Source organism: Pseudopipra pipra, chromosome 3 (genome assembly GCF_036250125.1).
Source record: "Pseudopipra pipra isolate bDixPip1 chromosome 3, bDixPip1.hap1, whole genome shotgun sequence".
Taxonomy (NCBI): Eukaryota; Metazoa; Chordata; class Aves; order Passeriformes; family Pipridae; genus Pseudopipra; species Pseudopipra pipra.
This window is the reverse complement of record NC_087551.1, coordinates 56,772,219-56,791,644: the sequence shown is the minus strand read 5'-3', so window position 1 is coordinate 56,791,644 and position 19,426 is coordinate 56,772,219. Positions and strand designations below refer to the sequence as shown.

At 36.9% G+C, this 19,426-nt stretch overlaps 1 long non-coding RNA gene across 2 annotated transcripts; it reads left to right on the top strand.

Annotated features, from left to right (window-relative positions):
* The first annotated feature begins 2,380 nt into the window (after nt 1-2,380).
* On the top strand, nt 2,381-14,507 carry LOC135411575 (uncharacterized). 2 transcript variants are annotated; one of them, XR_010429213.1, is made up of 4 exons: nt 2,381-7,287; nt 9,002-9,579; nt 12,426-12,502; nt 13,933-14,507. It is a non-coding gene; the product is annotated as an uncharacterized LOC135411575 (long non-coding RNA). The 2 variants fall into 2 exon arrangements; XR_010429212.1 differs by having other exon boundaries at nt 2,381-9,579.
* Nucleotides 14,508-19,426: the final 4,919 nt, after the last annotated feature.

Genomic DNA, 19,426 nt, shown 5'->3' with positions numbered 1-19,426 from the left:
TACTGAATGCATAATGTTGAAGAATAGCAAAGAGGGAACAAGTGGAATACAGATAATAGCAGTGACTTCTACTACCCACATACAATAAAGAAAGAAGTTATCTAAGGACATAGTAATACTCACAGAAGCAGCTAAAAAAAAAGCAGGAGAAAAGAGAAAACAAATTATGATTAAATGGCGAAGTTCAAAATGCTGTTTGAGGTAAGCAAGATTCCCTGGAAAATGGAGAGAGCAGGAATGAAGCCAAAAGTAAAGAGTGCAAGCTATGATAAGGAAAAAGAAGATGAAAATTCTGAAGAATGGCAATTACTTGATAATAAGGGTTATTTAAATATGTGAGATACCGTAAGCCTGTCTGTCCACGGGATTTCAAGGATGCAAGGAAAGCAGTTAAGGGGAACAGGGTTTTTCCAGAGAGTTTTGACAACTCCTTTGCTTGCCAGCAGGGTAGATGACACACAGGAATTCAGTGAATTTGTGGAAGATCAAATTAGTTTCACATTGGTCCCGTGAACAAAAGCATTGCATTGCACAGCAGTGTCAGGCCATCTGTGCAACTTACCTGGGGTTGTGGCTGAAAACACCTCTTCCAGAGCTAGTGACAACCTGCAAGATGAGGACTTGTGTGGATGGGCTGAATCCATGGGAGCTGCCTCTGCTATTTCTGAAGATTTTTTTCAGTGTGTTACAAGCCTCTGGGAGTTCAGCTCTGCTGCTTGTCCTGCCTCTCTGGGGAGCAAGGCAGTCAGGACAGCACTGGCTAATGAACGGAGCACAACAGCAGGAGGTCTTCCACCCTGGTTTATTCATTGTGGCCTCAGGTTTTACTTAGCAAAACTCCTTCACTCACAAAACAAGTTTAATGCTGTCTCTGATACAGTGTATGGCTACTGTACCTTGACTTTCAATTACATTAAATCCTATTATAATCACTTTCTTTATAACAAATCCTCTTTAACACCTGAAAAGCTCAGTTCCCATGGGTGCAGTGCTGTGTTCTTGAAATGAAAAACAGAGGGATTCTAATGGAAATGCATTAACTGGGAGAATACTTTGAAAATGTGCCTGGGATGAAAGACCTTCAGCACACAGCTTACATTCAAATAACAGTGGAGAAAAAAATTCTCAGAGCCAAGCACTTGTACACCAGCTGCCTTAAGATAGAGTGTCTGAATCACTGTGTTATCACAGTAAAACATCTTGTATGGAAAATCACCACTATCCAAAGACAGGTCAAGTACAGGTTATCTAAGTACTATTATTATAGAACTGAATGTTTTCCATCAAAACAGGAGCAAGAATTTGAAGAGATTTACAGTGATGGCCAAAAGGCTCAGTGGTATAGTTGATAAACCACAAAGCTTCTTTGTGACTTTTGTTGATGTTGTTTTTACTGCTTTTCTTTCTGGCTGGCAGGAAGGCACCAAAAGTAGTGTGCCACATTTTCTTACAATTCTTTTCATGATTTTACCCTTCCTGGAAAAATAAGAGATTTTGTGTATGATTCACATGATGTTTTGTTTTTCTTAGATAAAAATTGCTGTGCTGTTGTCTATTAAAATGAAAAATAATGACTCTGTTGCACTTCATTGGGGGACATAGAGAAAGAGAGGAAGAGTATTTCTAATACAGATGCAAATCTGGTACCTCCATCCAAACAACTGGGTTTTTCTCAATGCATATTACATACGGCTTGAAAAAGAAATGCTTACTCAGGGGTCCTAGGAGATTGCAAGTAAAATGAGTTACATAATTCTTGCCTTTAGGGTACCATAGTCATCTTGGTTCTGTTTTCCATGCTAGTGGAGTTTGCTGAGGGAACCTGAAAGCCTGAACTACATCTATATAGTTACAAACTACGTGTGGGGTCTTCTCACACACTGATCAAACGCTGAGGAATAGATAACACCTTTGCATACAGTTCTTAGCAGTAGAAAAATTCTTAACCCTGTTCTTATCCTTATCTGAGTACTGTTTCATCCCTATGCTTTCTCAGTACAATACCTAAGTGGACAATACATTGCAGACACTGTTTATAGTAAATGTTTTCTTGCATAGATCTTGCTTGTGAAATAATTAACCACATCCACTTTAACTTACGTAACTCCTCTTGGTACTTATATACTTTCTTTAAACGCCACCAAATTTTATTGCATTTTAAGAAGTACCTCTCCTGATTTCTAGCAGTGGTGCTAGTAAATGCTTTGTTGATTTGGGAGGACTACCCACATGGTCCTTCTAGACCGCATCAGCAACAAAAAATTATATAATGGTCATGGTTTTACAGTATAGGCAACTGCATTCTGACCTAGAGCTTTGTTTTGGTAGCAGTTTGGCCCCTTATCAGCTTGTGATGACTGTGAACCTGCACCATAGGAGTATATGCTGGCAGGTTCTGCTGTATACTGTTAGAATATGGCAAAATGTGATGGCATTGTTGAATGGTGAATGTACACTGTGACATTAGGCAATACTCTCTTCTGAAGGAAAAAAAAACCCTATTTTTTTTCCATATAGAAATCTTTTTATAGATTATTGTGTGTATAATTCTGTGGAAATAGCATACTTCTTTTTGCAAAGGGAAGCTAAAAAATTGTCTGAATTTTGTGGAAAGGTTATGTAACTGTACTCTTTCTTTAAATAGTACTTTTTATTCATGCTGTTTACTTTCTCATCAGCAGGAAAAAAAAAAGAAAAAAAATCATATTTTCCTAGCACAAAAGGTAATTTCCAAAGGACTGTAATTAGTTCATGAAAATTCTCTTTTGTCATATCTCCTCAGCTGAAATGGAAAAAAGGATGGACCTTTTCCTTTGTTAAAACAAAAACATAGCATATGAGGTAAGGGAGCCTAAAGGAATCATATGACAATTTATGTCTTAGGTCTACAGAAAATGATATTGCAGCAGTACTGTGGATTCATGACTTCTCACTCTGATTGCCAACTTTTGGAAAACCTAGAAGTGGCAACTGTCATCTGTTTCCTTGCTCATCTCTCCTGAGAGAGAACTTGGAGCCTTATAAAAATGAGGTATAGTTCAAGTGCTAATGGGGAGATAAGAAGGAAGAGCTATAAAAGCCCTAATACTGCAAGGTGACTCTAGCACAGTCACATATACTTCTGATCTCTGAGGATCAGCTGAGTTCACCATTGTTTTTTGGCCCCATACAGGAGGAAAGGGTTACTAACAGAAAGAAAAAGACTGGCAGGGGTTTGGGTAAAAGGAAAGAGATGAGTAAGGAGAAAAAAGAACAGGGATAAATTGGTGGCAGTGGATAATAAAGAAGGGATCCTGCTGAAAAAGAATGGTCTGGCAGAAAACATATTTACAAAAATAATTGTAATAATTTCATTTTGGGTGATGTTTTTGAACACCATATTACAAGATCATAATTTTTAGCAATAGCCTTAAGTCTTATCCATTTTGGGAAATACTCAGTGAGAACATGGACTACACTTCAATTAAACTTAATTCAAAACCTCCTATACTAAATTTATTTAAAACAAAGGCAACAAAGAAAAGAGAAAAAATTATGGGAATAAGAGTAACTAAAATATTTTCACCCGCTCACACTCATCTTTCTTATATGTTCTTGTCTTGGAACACTGCCAATAAGTGATTTATTTATAATAATAAACACATGATGCAACCATTTCTGTTGCATCCCTGAAATTATGTCATGGATGAAGGGAGAAGTATCTTCTGAAGAAAGGTTCTTCTTTACATAAAGATATAACTAGTCCTAAAATAATAAAAAATGATACTGTAAATGAATTTGGGGCCTATAAATAGAACTCAGTTTTAAAGGGCTACTTAAATAGGCTTAAACTACAAAATAGAAGTTTATTGAAATATGGTTTTAAATAGAAGTTTATTTGAGTAGGCATAAGCCATAAATTTTAAATCCAGATTTAGAACCCCCCAAATTTTAGGACTATTTGGAGCTATGGTTTTTGTTTCATCCCATTATACTAGAGGTTACTTGTCATTTAGATTCGGGGTCACATTTCATATGCATCCAAAATCTGGAATTTGATTATCTGCTCTGGTTAAAAGCTATAACTAGAGAACAAACAAGAACCTCTTTATTTTTACCAGTTGTATTTTAATCAAGTACTACGATTTTCTTTTGTAGTTCTGTTGGTCTGTACTTAACAACCATTTTTAATCTGAGGTTTTTCAATAAGCATAAAGACATTGACCATTAAAATAATGAAATTAGCGAAGGTAGGAAAACTATAAGAAAACATTACAAGGTATTACTAAACATGCATCTAAGGAGATTGAGAATATTGTATGGTTTATTACTTGAGGAGCAATGTGGGATACTGTAACTAAAATCTGTTTCATAATTCAGATACACAAGAGGATAGACTTATGGTTGCAAATAGTGTAACTCAGCATAAATTTAATGGAACTATGCCAATCTATAGCAGGAGGCTCTCTGTGTCTCAGAGGGCTTGACTTCGGCTTCTGAAAAAAATTATCAGTGCAGTGACAGTGTCTTCCGCTGCAGTTGGCACTGAGGGGCTTGGTGGGAAAAAGCTGGTGTTGCCCTTGATGAGAGCTGGCTCTGACAGCAAGCAATGGCCATGCTTTGACTAAAGGGCTGTCTCTGTGAGGCTAGGGAAGAAGAGATAGGCTTTGATATTCTCTGAGGTAGGAAAGGCAAGAGGGACACTGCTAGATAAGCATGTTTCCAAAGCTGCAGCAGCCCCAGCGTTGTTGGTCTGCTTGGTTTCTATGCTGGAAAGATAAGCACAGGGAAGGAACATTGGTGTAAGGAGGGCAAGGTAAATATAGCAGTAAATGATGAAGCCATGTGTGTCTGGACACTTTCTGGTAGGCCTCCTGGCTAAATCTGATGAATCATTATGCTTTGGGGAAGCAGAAGAACTGGCCGTGTGAAATATAGGATCATGTTCATAGGGAACTGCAAGTGTCTTTCCTGCTGCACCATAGGCTGCCACTGTGGTAGGTAAAAAGATGCCTCTTAAGAAATGACACTAGGTTGCTTGACATATCTGCTCTTTTGACTCAGTTCAGTTTTGCAGCAACAAAGTGTGCTACAGGCTCCTTAAGTGAAAGCCCCTGAGTTTTTTGTTATGACCTGCAGCATAGCAGGGATTTTAACCTTTGGTCAAACCTACTCTGAAAAAGTAAGGTGAAAAAAAAGTCTAGGTCTTCTGAGATGGGAAGTGTCTAAGATTCCCTTACTAAGACTATGCTACTCTGCCCTCTGAATACTTTTCTTACACCTTTGTAGGTGGCCTGACTACACATGAAAGTTGGAAATTTGAGTGGAAGGGCAGACAATATTAGCAGGTATTTGTTGATTGTAACAAAAAAGACTAAGGGAAATACAGAGAAATGTCTTAATTTTTCTGAAACTACATGACCATCCTTACTGGACTTCTCACAGACTCCTTGACATTTTACTCGTGTGATCAGTATTTAGCCATGTCTGCTTTCAAATCAAGAAGAGTAAAAAGACCTTTTGCTCACTATTGTGTTAATTCTTCTTTAATTCCTGCTCAAATGCCTGATTCTCCAGACCGTAGCATGCTCAGAGATGAGACAGTACAGGATAAACACTAGTTAATACACTAGAAATAATGCAGTATCCCTGTGGAAGCAGAATTAAGTACTTGATTTTGACTGGTTTGACTGGTGAGGTTGTTAGGAAGAAAAAAAGAAGGGAAAAAAATGGGATTGCAGAACTGTGATACAGTGTTTTAGAAATTTTATATACCTTGTTGTGCAGCTTCAGTAGACCGCTGGAGACCTAAAAGAAAGCTCAGTACAATTAATACTAGGCAGCCAAATCTTCTCAAATAGTGGATAGTCTTTGAGTTTCAGGAATGTATCTTATGCTTTTGGCAAAGGTCGATGAGTCATATATATTCCTTGTGTGTTCAACATGAGGATCAGACTAAAATTAACCCCATTCTGAGGCAGAAGGTAGGCAACTTGACACTGTGATCCATTATGCTAAAGAGAAATGTTTCTGTCTAAACCCAGAGGTAAACTGCACAGACAAGGAGTCATTGAAATGAATTATGTGGCCAATCTTGTTAGGCCCAGGTCAGAAGCAGAGATATCTCTCTATTTCTGTTCCTCCACCTCCTAAGTACATTTAGCCTTTACACTATTAGACTTCCCTAGGCCCTTTTTCAAAATGTCACCTGCTCCACAAATTCCAGCATTTTGTATTTTTAGATGCTGGGGTCAGGATGAGTGCAAAAATAATGACATATCTGCCCTTACAAGTAATTCCTTCATTTTATTACTTGTAGGAATGAGCCATAATATGGAGTAAAGGAAAACTGCTTAACTATTTTAACCTCTCACAGTGTGAGAGAGAAATTACAAAGAAAACGAGCCTCTTCCTAACCTGATAACCCTCCTTGTACCTAACACCTTCATGAAGAAGCCCCTTCCTGGTGTGCTTTTGAAGCTACATGCATGATAGACAATGGGGGAAGATATTGTTGGGCGTTATGTCCCTCTATCCATTCTTGAAAGCAGCTTTGCCAGAAAACCAGCTGATATGATACTCTAATTTCACCAGTCACAGTTTATTTATTTTCATTTCATTTAGCACTTTTTTTTTCCTTCAGAGCAAGGTCAAATGCTTGTTCTAGGCCTCTCTGTCTCTGAATTAAGATCCTTTTCTCCCTCTCTGTCCCCCTCTTAATGTGCAAGGCTATGTCACTGCTCCCAAACAAGGAAGTGAAGCTGTTTTATGTGGAATTGATTATCACTGACAGAACCCAACATGCCATTTGCAAATGGGAAGATCTGGTTTAAAATTTTTTTCTCCTAAGACAAGTCCTGCTGCTGAATCCACAGTGATTTCTATTTTAAGTGTGGGGATAGTTTCTCAAATTAACAAAAACTTTCAAAAGATAAGTAAAAGACCTTAATACCACATTTTTCACTTAAGGTCCATTATATTCAAGACCTGGCCATAAGTATGGATAAAAGCTTCTCAGTGTCCTTATGATATTTTAAGGTTTGGACCAGTAACACTGCCTCTTACATACTTCAAGGGAAATGACCCAATTTCCCTTCTCTTAAGTGCAAAGAATTTTGTGTGTCCAGAGATAGAAAAAAAGATTGAATGCAACATATACTTGCTTTTTGTTTTTAAATTTTAAGTAATTCTGGTTTTCGTTGCTTTATTGTCTCAAAATGGTGTTTTCTGTGCTTGCCTTTCACCAGCTGAGATTGCTTCCAAATATGAAGAGCAAGACTATGAAAGGGAAAAGACAATCTCACAGAGGTATTCTCAGAAACAGCGTATTAAACTGAATCTTCTGGGAATGCATTTTTAAAAATGGATCCAATTTACCATCAGGCTGCCTTGTGGTGGTTAACCTGGTGTAGTTTTCCTCAGGGGAATACATTCAAGTGTGGTGGTGGAGTAAAGAAAAGCATGTGTTTTTTATTAAGAACTTTTAGCCCTTTACCATTTCTGTAAGGAAACACCACCACAGATGATAACTGAGCAAAGGAAAGATCGTATTTTAAGTGAATTCCTATGCAATCAGTGATGATTTTTCATACCTTTTCATCACTTTTATTAGTATTTTAAAGGAGCAATAAAGAATACGTAGCTATTAAACCCATGAAACCCTCCACAAACCCTTTGATGCAAAAGAGAAAGAAAAACAATCTAAACCACTCATTATAACTTCAACATTTCTCAAAAACATGATTTAAAAATAGAAAGGAAGAAGAAATTACGTGTTGATCTATATTTAGCATAATCAGGCTTTTGAATGAAGTTTTAAGGCCCATATTTTCATAATTGTGTGTGTGCAATTGATTGGAATTTTATGGCAGGCAAGCTTTCCTTGAGGGAGGGAGATAGATTACTGAATCAATATTTGAGGGCTCTTTTGTTTTGCTTTGTTTTAATGTTATTGAAAAGTCTGGGTGGCAGCCATGATAGGTGCTTTACAGCTCACAGATTATTAAAAAATAAGAAATAATTAGGGATAGCTGACAATCAACTGGTTGCACATAGTCAGTACAGGAGAGCAGCAGTTTAAAATATTTGTCTCGTGTGCTTTACATCCATGGAAATACCATGTGAAGCTGTATTAACGATCAGGATAATTTACTTGAGAAGAGACTTCTGGAACAAGTTAGTTTGTATTAGAATTTCAGACCTCCTCTCACTGCTACCTGTGAGGCATTTAGTGAAATGAAGAGGCAGGAGAAGAAGGATGTTATGCTTTCTGCTAAATAATAATAAACAACAAAGCAGAAAGTTTTTTCAATACTTAAAGATTTGAAAGCATACTTATCCTGGGCTAAAGACATCCTTAGTATCTCAATAGCTTTGTGTAACTCTCAAGAATCTATTGGGGAAAAAAACCAAAGAGTACATCTCTATATATGTACTACTACTTCTATCCATGTATAGGTAAGGTTATTCCTTACCTGTAGGAATACAGGTGACCCTTAGACCACTAGTACCTACATACCATATTTTCAGAATTCTGGGAAACACATTAAGAAGTTACACTTCTGGAAACAATACTCCTCTGTCAGATCTTGTAAAGCAATACAAACCAGAAAGATTCCATAAACTTTGCAAATTTTGTACAGCCATGTTTCTTGAAAAAGGCAATTCCCCTGTTGTCCTTGGCTCTGAGTAAACTTTTTGACTTCTTTTTTTGCCATGCCCATGGAATAAAATTAATCTCTCAACCTAATGAGATATTGTCAGTTAAAATAGTTGAGAGACCAGAATTTATTCTTTTTTATTTCTTCTAAATGCTTTACAGAACCAAACATTAATTAAAGTATATAGATGCACATGTGTGTCCATACATACACACATATGCAGATGTAGTCCTAAAGGACACAGCATTTGATCTCCTAAAATGTCAACTAAGTATGTTTTTTTTAATATAAAATGAAACCACTTATTATTTGAAATAAAATTGACTTGAGAGATGTTGTTTTTCATTCTTTGTTGTTTTCAGTCCTCTGTGTTTCCTGAAGTGGAGCTGATCTCATTAGAAGAAAACATGAAAAACAGAAAACATCTAAACTGGACTTCATAAGTCTGAAGTACCCTAAATCAGTGGCGGTTTTAAGAAAAGTACCCTTATTACCTTGTTTCTTTGTACTCTTATACAAAATAATTTTGTGCCAGACTGAACTCTGGAGAATTGTAGAGTTGTAGAGTCATAATTTCTGCTTTATTCCCATGTTGACTTAGGCTATTCATAATAATACTATCTAGCTCTTTTCTGAATCCTTAATTGAGGGGTCTGAGAGATCTTTAAAAAAAACAAAAGAAGAAAAAAGAAGAAGAAAAAAAAAAGGTAAGCATATGTTTTCCTGATTTTAAAGCTATGGAAGCAGAGACAAAATAGAGAAAAATGATTTTCTTGGTGTCACTCAGGAGGCCAGTGGCAGAAACAAGACAAAACCCAGATTTGTTGAGAACCAATATAACATGCTACCCATTTTCCAGAGACTAAAAGCATTCTCCCCTATCATGGGATGATATCACAAACACTCTTCCTCAGGCTACTTGTCTACCAAGCATGCACAGGTATGATTTTCCTCTTCTTTGTTATCACTCAATCTATTTTTTACCCTGGAACTAAGCACAAGAGACCCATGCTAAATTTCACATCTCAGAATCAGACATTTTTACAGGAGCTGTGTTATCACCTTTTTTCTTTTTACAATGAGACTATATCCTTCGCTCTTCCATTCCTCATAAAACTGACAAAAACGTTTCCATCAGAATTTGTTTTTAAGAATCACCCCAGGCACTGTATAATAATGGAAAATTGAGAATAGCCACAAGGCTGAATGTTTGGAGAAATCATATCCATGAAACTGATGTCTTAAACACAATATGCCTAGACATGGTTGGTTTTGAAGGCCACTTGGAAAGGCAGTCATATGCATGGCCATGAGCCAAGTCTGGGACACCCTGCAATATTGCCAACAGCCTATGTCACTGGTGCAGCTGGCTGAGTTTTTCCCCCAGTAACAGAATGTTTCTTCTGGACTTATTTCGTGATTGCTGCCCTGCATCCCATGGTGAAGGACTCACATGAATTAAGAACTAAAAATATATAGGTGGACACCACTTTGAATTTAATGACTCAGGTGACAGATCACTTGAGAATTAGGCTGAGATGGTAACTGCTACCATTAAACCAGACTTTCAGAGATAAGGATGATCCAGCATGTAAGTGCTGACCATAATGAAAAAAAACCCAAACGTAAAAAATTCTGTGACTGTTACATCTTTCAAAGGTCTATGTGGTTTGCTTTGCCAGGTATCTGTGAAATAGAGCAGATATGGCATAACATCTTGGCAGCAAGATTTGGTTTGGTCTGGGGAAAGGTGGAACTGGAATTTTGGCATCAGAGAAGCTTTGCTCTTATAGTGGAAGAGCTTGCTTTCTCCTCTTCAGCTCTTGGAACTTCAGGGGGGAGCAGATGACAGAGAGAGTGAGAAGGTTACAAACACTTCACCTGAGCTTCTCTGGCTGTGGAGTAACAGGAGAGGGAGTCTGGGCTTGATGTCTTATATCTTTCTTATTTTTTTCAAAAGAAATTCAGCTTCAGGGGTGTCATCACCTGGCTTAGTGAGCACTTTTCAGTTATCTGACTTGTTACATTAGGATAAAATTCACTGCTCTTACAGCCGTATCCTGCCATGGAGTTTCATGCCACAGCGCCATTGACTTCAATAGGAATTCCGTATATGAAACAATGACTGGAAATCCCTGTAGTATTGCACATAGTGACGTTCTATCCCATAAAAAAACCCACAAAACAATAGCCAAAGTTCTTCCTAGGCAATAAAAGTATGTCTGGTTTCTTTACTTTTCCCCCTCTCCCCCTTCCATAGCGCGAGGTGTAAATTTTGGGGCTGTTAATTTCTGATATTCCTTTTCATTGAATGAGAAAAATCTTAAAAATATGGTATATTTTTAATATGACTTACTCATGGTATACTTCTGCTGACAAAGTATCCAGTGAAAAAGCTTTTAATAAAAAAATGGACACAACTGACACTTGGTCTTTTAAAATTACTTCTTCTAAAAAAAGGAAATTAAAGAGTTTTCTTTTACTAAAATTAAACAATGAGCCCTAACAACAGGAATAATACTGGCCTTGATCCAAAACTCTCTGAAGTTAATGAAGAAACTTACATTGACTCCAATGGGCTTTGGGTCAGACCAGTTTTGAACTAAAGACAAAACATTAGCTTTGTTAGATAACTGTCCTTCATTTTCGTGAAAAAAGGGTCCTTGTTTCCTTAGTATTTCACACCTGCTGTTCACATAGAGCACACTGTTTTGTCTGTTTAATCTTCTTTGGGTGTGACACAATTAGAATAAACAAAACACCTGAATGTCCATGTGTAGCATGTGTTAATATTATCCTGGAGAAAAAAGAATAGCAAATTTAATGCTTCCTTAGAGGTTTCTTTGCTATATAAAGCTATAATTTTCTTGCTCCAGGTAGGGGATTTTCCCCTCCCCAATTATGGGCAGAGATTTCCCTCTCAAAGATCTTGTAGGATGAAGAAGTGTCTCCCTTCAACTGCCCCTTTTTCTCTCACATAATCTGAAACCCAAGCCCTTATTTGAGGAACCAAGATTTGCTTAGTCATTTAAACTATCCACCACAAATAGGATTCCTAAGAGTGATTTACTGCTCACAAATGTATCAGCAAAGTGCTTATTTACAGATACCAGATTTTTTTCATTAATAAGCCCAGTTGTTCAGGAAAGGTTTTCACAATATTTGTTCCTTTTACAGTGAGTGTGGCACTGTGAGATGACAATTTCCTCCACATAAGCTGAGATCAAATTACCCCACCCAGATAAACTAACAGTAACTGTGACTCCAACAGCCAAAACAGCTTTGCTTCTCTAAGGGGAAAGCATCCATATTTTAAGTTTGTATTGCATCCCATCAGATAATATTAGACCTTATAATCTAGTGCGGTACTTACAATACCCATAAATCACTCAATCTGACATAAATGCAGAGAATATTCATTCTTTTCTTTGAGCAGGATGCAATCATGCCCTAATACTGCCTTAAAACCAGTGAGGAGTCATATCCAATAACTATCCCAATTATCTCTCAGTGCAATGTTTTCCACCTGCAAGGAATGATTATGTGTCAGTAACGATGATAAAGTCCTTAAAGAGATGTTGATGCCTCATGGAAAAATTTGAAAGACATATCGTTTAGTGAGACTTCTGCTTATAGACTGCATCATATATATCTGAGATATTTCTTTTCCCTATTTTTTATTACTAAGGACATATGCATAAAGAGATATTGTGTGTCAGGGAAATAATCATTATATAGCTAAAGTAAAAATTGGCAATCATGTGTGTTCTATTCTTGTTTTGACAGAGACTTCACAATGACCTTGGGGAAGTTTTGTAACTGTTCTGTGCCCTACTGAAATGTGGAGACAATGCTTGTATGAGGTTGAGTATTAATTCATAACAAGATGTTCTGTACTGTTGGATGGAATGTGCCAGGAAAGAGTTAGAGCATGTTCTTACCATTTATACCACAAGTTGTAGTTCTCTTCCTATTAAGCCTAAATGCAGAAATGAACCATCAGCCCATTACTGTTTTAGGTGCTGTAATAAAAGAAGTACTGAAAAAATTGCAATTTAAGTAGTAAAAATCAAGAAAAAAAGGGACAGAAAAGACTGATATTGAGAGGAGCCAATCTTTGATAAAACTTACAGAATTTTTTAAATATCAAAATATGGACAAGAATCTGTATTTCATACCTTCTTTGTTACCTCTACATAGGTAGATAGAAATAGAGCTGTCCTAACCCCATTTAGGCTCCAACCTGCCAGAGCTGTTAGATCATTGCATTAGTTGGAGCTACGAGAATGTGGCTGGGTGGCTTTTAGACAAGGAGCTACCAGAGGAGCTTTGGTCTGTCTGTGCCCTCTGTGTGAATAATTTTAGGTCTCACAGCAAAAAAATGTTTACTAAACCACATCCCATCTGGCTGTGGGAGGTGCTGAATGTGCTTGCGTTGCAGAATTTAACTCTGATTTGCAGAGCTCACTAACATTCACTCGAAATCTGCTTTCCTAGCAGCATCATTTTGAGTGTGTTTTAATGAGCTGTGCCTCCTGCAAAACAAGTAAGGTACCAGAAACATAGTACTTTCAGTTCCCTCCCTCCCTTTTTTCCTCTCTCTCTTCTGGAAATCTTTGAAGAGACTCTCATCTTGTTATTAAGGGGTTTTCTGAACCATGGAATCCAAATTTCAGGGTTCTCTTCACCTGTTTCTATCTTTAAACAACATGAGTGTCTTTATACCAAATATCAATTTTCATGGTGACCAAATGCTAATATCCACAAACAAAATTTTCAGAAGTCAGACTTAGAGACAAAACCACCTACAGCTCACAGTAACTTTAGCAGGATCTGCAGTGGCTGCTATTTCTATACAGAAAATCACCTCTGTGCAGAGATCTGTGTTTGAGTTTGGAGGACCCACTGTAGGCAACCAAGGGGAAAATCATGGTTCTTTGCAGGGTCCCTTCAACTTGTTACCATGTGATTGACAGTCCGACAAGTGAACCACATAGGTTTACATAACCACTTGAACTTTTAATTACACCCCTGAACTGAATTAGCTCCTATAATTTTTGAATTTATCTATCTCTTGTTTTAATTGACTGTGCTTCTTGATCTGGCTGTCATCACACAAAATGTATTGCTAAATGGTTTTAATAACTTCCTGCATGTGCAGCAAGCAGTATCTAGCATACGTTAAGGGACACATGTCAATCATAATTGACTTACTCTTAAATTTCATTGCTTTTGTGGGTTTAAATCAGATCCTTAATGATACTTGAAACCTTCTTTTGTGGTTACATTTTAGTGCTTTTTTGCTAAATCTTCAAGAACAATGTCCTTTCCTGGCGGGTGATACATCGAAACCGCAAGTGCCAGAGGGGAAAAAACCTGCCACTGAAATGCGTGGAGATATGAATGACAGACTGTTCACTTAACTTATACATTCAAAAATATCTACTTTGTCCTTCTGAGAGTGAAATGGCTGCTTTGACATAATTGTGGTCTCTTATATGATGTTAATCCATAGTGTCGAAGCCATTATAATTCTAGTTCAGATGTGCATATTTTAAAAAAGAATTCTAAGAAAAAGTTATTTTACATACTCAGCCATTGACATTTTTATGTTAATGTTGGGTTTAATTTCTAAAAAAAATTAGAAATATGGCACTATAGGGAACTATTGGATTTAGTAAATCTGCTGGCTATAAAATTCCTTTTCAAAGAAGTAAACTTCTTTATAATCCAACTCTAGTAAACTAGTTATTTTCCAGAGGATGTTAGCATTCATGAAATGTATTGGATTTACAATTCTAGAACACTTGTTTGCTCAAAGAAAGCATTAGTGTAAACAATAAAAAGATCTTCATACCGCTCTGCTAATATCTTGGCCTCAGTTTGCTGTAACTGTCTAGTTTCAATTTGCTCTTCGCGTCCACTATCTGCTTAAACTCTCAGATGAAATTAATTGTTCTTTTCGTTATTTATGATCTTTATACTTGTTCATTAGGAGTTGTACGGAGTCATGATCAAATTTATGTTGTTCACTCTTTTAGAGCAACTAAGAACAAGAATCTGATTTCATCCACAGACAAGACATTTCCTGTCTATTAACCTGTATTTCCCTTTTCACAGTGTCATCTGTTTATTCTCAAAGCTTACTTAACACTATGATGAAATGTAAATATCTAGCAACAATTTTAAAATAATATAAAAATGTTAGAAGGACTATTTAGAGTGTTAGGAATAATATTTGAAGAAATTGATTCTTGTTCTTTTCTAGAATCATCTTCCTGATACCATTGTGCCTAAATTTTTTGTCTCCTCTTAAAAACTGTTGAATGTGTATAGCTCACTACAAATGTTATCACCAAGAAAAACAGAAATCTTCACACTTTACAGGGAAAGCACAAATCAACACTTTAAATTTGAATAAGCTATCATGGTAATGATAAAACTCCACAGAGGTTTTCAACTGAGAAGACTGTGAGGATTTCTTCAGCTTCAATGAGCAGAGAAACTGAAAGCATCTTTCCAACAAATGCCAGAGGAAGGAGGTCCTACATCAGTCTGGGAAGGCATTCAAAAGTTTGCCTAAGTATTTTGTGTAAGAAATTATATGATCAAGTTTGCATTATTCAGAATTACATTATTGAAGGAAATCAGACAAGCTATTAAACTTTAAAAATGGGAAGGATGCTTTAATTTTGCATTAACTTTGTCAGATTCTGAAAGACGCGATACATTAACATCTGATTGTGTAAATCAACAAAAGTGAAGCATGCTTTGTCCTACATTTGAATCAGCCTCAGAAATAGGGTGGAACAGTTGCCAACATTATTTATGTTATATGTATTGATATATACCAGAGAAGCTGCATATGAGGCCCAGATGCACTAGGCAGTGCACAGTCTAAATAAAAACAGGGACAACAGAAAGATGAAGTAAAAGAAGACAAGAAAGAAATGATGCTATATTGCTGTGAATTACAGTTTCAGCATACCAGCAAACTAATTTCTCCAGATCTTTTCATAGGACAAAAAAAATTTTTACGATGAGCTGGTATGAGAGCAGACTTTCTGGGTGTTTGTGAAGGCTCCTTCCAAACTTGAGGGGAAGCATTCCAAAGGAAGGATGGCAATAAAGAGCCTTGAGAAGAATGAAGACATACCTTGTATTGCAGCAACAGAGAAGATGTTGCTGAAAAGATATATATTAAAAAAAATAGTATTTGGCTGAATCAGTTGTTTAGGATGGTCCATTGTGTATAGACAAAAGATGATGTGTATAGAGAAGAGATCTTAGAAATGCTACATAGGAGCTATAGGACATAGTATTGGGTTATCTAGAGAAAGGTACGACATGGATCTTTTTTATGGTACACTAGAAAAAAAATTATTGTATTTGGGATTAGAAAGAAGAATCGATATTGATATAAAGCTAAATACAGAGCACATTAAAAGATAGAAAAGGGAGGCTGTTCTGGCTTGAGTCAAGCAGGCTGCTGTGCTGGGTGGCTTTGCTCTCTGCTTTCACCTTCAAAAGTGATACACTCCTCTCTTCTTGCACATTAGATAGGAGCCTGGCTACACTTCAGGCCAGTCTTTCTTTTTAGGTCAGTTCTTTTTAGTTAAGTACTTTGGTAGCAACAGGCCAAGTTGCTGAGAATTGGATCCAATGCATATAGTATGTTTTGAGATTCCTATTGTAGAAAAAAACCACCACCCCAAAACGTTCCCAAACTGAGTAGTATGATAACCTTACCTCTAAAATACCTGCATATTGTGGCCTTAGGCAAAGTGCTGAAATTTAGATTCCTCCATTTTTTATATATCACTTGTGACTTCAAATAAAATACACTTCATACATATTTAAGATATTAGAATGATAAACTCACCATGAAGTGGTGAAGAGTTTCAGTACCTTTGAAATATGGTGACTGACAGAATATAATCCAAATGCACATTTTACTCTGTGTGGTCTAATTGCTACTGTAAACTTATGGCATTAATGTATTGCTATGTGTGCAATCATATAACTTATGCATGAAATTCTCATGTGTCTTCTGAAATCATAGAAGAAATTGTAAACTTATGATATATTTTAGTTTGAGGTGAAGCAGCACCTTTCAAAATCATAGGAAAACTGTGTGATGACTTTTAACTGACTCCCATTCTTATTTTTTTAAAATAAAGCAATATCACTAGTTCCTCAAGGAAGCTAACAATCCACTGTGTTGTAGAAAGAATGTCCTAAAGACTGAGATGTTTCCGTCTGCTCGAAACTTGTACCACAGAATTTATGCTACTGCAGAAAAACTTGTGTTTATGATAGATTGAAAAGAAAATAAATTTCTGGTGTCCAAAAGTGCGGCTGTGACCTGGAATCTCATCTTAAATCCAGTCCATTATAAGTCTCAGCTTCAAAACATGGAACATATCTTAGATTTAGATTCAGTTGGGATTTCTGGAAATTAAGATCTTAGAACATGGTCCCACCTGTTCCATTTGCTAGTTCTATAGGCTAAGTCAATCTTCTGGAGAATAGAACATTGGTTATCACACAGGACAATACAGGGCCACTGCTTCCTTCAGAGATGCTATGTCCTTAAAAGATATAGATATATTTCTTTTCTCAATGGTTCTTTTAACTGCAACATTTATAGTTCAAAAGAAGGTAGAGTGGGTTTTTCTAGGTAATAAAACAATTTAATCAGTGCATTTGTATGAGCAGCATGTTTCTCAATCAATTAATCAGATGTAGGAAAAGATAAAAAGGAAAGCAATGATCAAAGAGAGGCCAGTATGGCCAAAGAGAGACAGTATGAATTGTGAGCTGTAAACTGGCATCACTAGGACCACTCGTCCCCGGTTGTTTTATTTATTCATTGACTGCTTCTTTTATCAAATTTTCCAATGGCTTCTTTAGATTGAAGAAAAATTGACCATAGTTGTGCCTGTCATGCCTGTCTCAGAACTAGCTCACATCTGCGAGCTTTTCCTGGTTTATGCAGACTGAGTTAAATTACTTTTTTAATTGTATTTCAATGAGAACTTTTTTCTTTCAAGTCAGTGCTCAACGGTGATGGATGGAAGGATGTAGGGAAACATTGGCTTTTCTCAGGATATACTGTAGATGACCTTATGTCCTATGTCCTTGTTTCATTTGAAAAGAATAATTACTAATCAATAGTGAAGGGTTAGGTGACACAGTAGGTTAATTTACTAGCCTTTTGTCTCTGGAGAGCTGGATTCTCGCTTAGGTCACATGTAAAATAGGTTTGGTGGTTTCAGCCTTGTCCATTGTGAATGTCTGGCTATATCACAGAAAACAAGCTTGAATTTGATATGTGTTAGATGCCTGGCAGTTTCTGCTTGGGGAAATCTCAGGGCTTGAACTGTAGGGATCCAAGTGTGGGCAGAATGGGCACATGCTGACATCTGCAAGAAAAAATGCAGCACAGCATCACAGTCTGCCTGACCACAGAGGACCGGGCCCTTCATCAGAGTCAGGGGCATTAATCCCACTGGAGCCAGGTGCATCCAAACTTTTAAAGACCTGAGATTCTCTTTCTCTTTGTATCTGTTGGAGTCTTGCAGGGACTGCCTTTTGGGACGTGCCTTTAGAAGACCATTCTCTCAGTTGCCTTTTTCTCAAAATTACCCATCCAAGAAGCTGCTTTCAGTTTGTACTTCAGAAAAGTTCATTACAAGAGTTTTATGAGTAGAAATACCCTATCTGTTTAAAAACTGGGAAAATAATATAGTTTCGACCAATTTTAAAAGTTATTATATCTCTTTACTCAGCAGCTCCGGACCCTTTATTCTTTGAATGAGGGTCTTGACATTTTGCAGGAGTCTGGTCTGGTGGTGAGGTCATATAAACCCTTATATGATTATTAGTATCAAGCCTGAGTTATCCTTGATACCCTGCTGAAACTTTATTTTGTTTTTAAAGTGTAACTTTGATCCCAGTCTTTAGCATAATTTGGATTTTTAATACTCATACTTGATCTGTCTGTGAAGTGTCTGACTTCACCACTGAGGAGGCAGAAGGGGAGCTAAGAGAGTCTGTGTTTTTTTACTGTGCTCAGAGTGCTCCTCTTGTTTTGGTGATCTGTCCCATTGACTGCAGAAGGTGGAAGAGGAAAAGTGAGCAAGATTAGAAACTGTGGGCAGAGAAGAGATCTCTTGTTCAGCACTCACAGTTGCATCTAGACTTGACTGGAACGGTAATTTGAGTATATAAAGAACTGTAAAATACATGATGTATCGATGTTTCATGTTGGGCGCAGAAAACTAATGGACAATTTGGACAATTTTGACCTTACTCTCCTTTTTTTCTGCTATAAGATGGACTCCTAGTATGCATTCTTCCCTTCAGGATGTTGAAAAGATTGGTGCTTGAGAAGGATTTAGACATGACTGTGAGTAACCTAATGAGGAATTGGAAGGGATGAATAATTTTATAATCACTGCAGGTTTTAATAGTCATTAAATAAGTTCAAATAACCAATGAGGAAGATGAAATGAAAATTTGAATAATCACCCATTTAGAGACTGTGCCAGGAAGTCCCATGGGGAGGAAAGTGTATGAACATGTGAGTAAAGACAATCATAATACATATACAGAAGAGGAGAAAAAAGGTTGAATAGACAACCTTAATTCTGGCATTTCCTAATCCCTGTAAGAGTAAGTGTGGTGTCCTTTTACATAGCTTTTTTTTGTGTGTAGTAATGTAGGCATGATGCATAATAATTTTGACGTGGGTGATGAGCTGCTGCTGTGCCTGTGTGTCTAGG